Source organism: Nematolebias whitei, chromosome 1, assembly GCF_014905685.2.
Source record: "Nematolebias whitei isolate Nwh7 chromosome 1, NemWhi1, whole genome shotgun sequence".
In the NCBI taxonomy this organism is placed as follows: Eukaryota; Metazoa; Chordata; class Actinopteri; order Cyprinodontiformes; family Rivulidae; genus Nematolebias; species Nematolebias whitei.
In genome coordinates this window covers 78,618,314-78,620,028 of record NC_056498.1, presented here as the reverse complement: position 1 = coordinate 78,620,028, position 1,715 = coordinate 78,618,314, and positions in this window count along the sequence as shown.

Below are 1,715 nucleotides of genomic sequence, written 5' to 3'. Positions count from 1 at the left end.
ACCTGATGGCTGACTGGAGTCCAGTTTGGGTTTCTTCTCTGCTTTCAGGAAGGCCCAGTTAGGATATCTACATTGCTCTAGAGCACAGGTGTCAAATTCCAGGCCTCGAGGCCTCCTGTCACAGTTGGGGGGTCAGCTACTGCACCCTGACCCCAGTCACCTCCGGCTCTGGGCTTGACCACTACAGGGCCCAGCATTACCTTTTCAGAGTATGACGGGGAGTTTGCACATACAATGAATAATGCCAGGGCCCCTTCCACACGACTGTTGTACACACATAAGTGGAAGGTCTTCAGCAACTGGTGTCATGCCAGACACGAGGACCCTGTACACAGTCCTCTTTCTGTTATTCTTACTTTCCTTCAGGCACTACTTTCTCAGGGCCAGTCTCCATCCACCCTGAAAGTTTATGTTGCTGCCATCTCTTGCTGGCATTCGGTGTTGAGTGGGGAGACAATAAGTCGTAACAAAGATGTGTCCTTGTTTTTGAGAGGCGCCAGATGTCTGCTTCCCCCCACATGGCTCGTTGTGCCTGTTTGGGATCTCTCTCTGGTCCTTGCTGCCCGGCGGTCTGCTCCGTTTGAGCCCTTGACGGATGTGAGCCTTGAGTGCTTGTCTAAGAAGACCGCGTTTCTCCTGGCCATGGCTTTGGCCAAACGAGTAGGTGAACTACATGCGCTGTCTGTTCACAAGCACTGTTGCCGTTGGAACCCAGCTGGTTCGGGTGTTGCACTGTGGCCTAACGTAACGTTCCTCCCTAAGGTTGCCTCATCTTCGACCCACTCTCTGCCTCTCCAGCTTGATCGCTTCGATGCAGATGGTGCTGACGAGCCTCTCTGCCCTGTTCGGGCACTGGAAGCGTACATCAGATGGACAGCTTCTCTGCGGCTGTCTGATAATATGTTCATTTGCTATGCAGGGCCTCGCAAAGGGCAGGCCCTTTCAAAGCAGTGCCTTGCGCACTGGATTGTGGACGTGGTGGAACAGGCGTACACTCTGCCAGTGGAACAGGCGTACACTCTGCCAGGCCGCCAGCCACCTGTAGGGGTACGGTGCCATTCCATCAGAAGCGTTAACGTGTCATGGGCCACTATGAATGGGGTCACTCTGGAGGCAATATGTGCAGCAGCCTCCTGGCCATCCCCAAATACGTTTGCCAGGTTCTACAGGGTAAACCTGGCTGCCTTTCACCTGTTGGAAGGGATCCTATCACAGCACCCATCGTCATCTCAGTAAGGAGGGCACACTTACATTTTGTTTCTTCTTGTGGGTGTGATTCATCAGGACTCTGTTGGCAATCGTCATCCAGTGCTTTAAGCACCGCCTCTGGCTGTCAGTAGGGATGAAATAGAATGAAAATTATGGCTGTAACTACGGTTCTATGAATCTGGAAGACCGCCAGAGTGCTCGGTCCCTCTGAATCATCGCGTTTCGCGAGAAGATTAAGGGACTGGGCTACCGTTGTCACGTGCTTATATAGATATCCTGATGCATGCTCAATAATCCAGGTAGAAAAATCTAAAAAAGTTAAATCTGGTCCTCTGGACATTCAAAAAAACCCAAAACAAAGCAAATCAACAAAAAAATGTAGAAACGTTTCGTCTCTCGTCCGAGAGACTTCCTCAGTCTGATTTGCTGTATTCAGCTCAGTCTCTTAAATAGCACCTTCTCAGAGTGGATCAACCAGTTTTGCTGCTGACAACCAAAACCAGCTG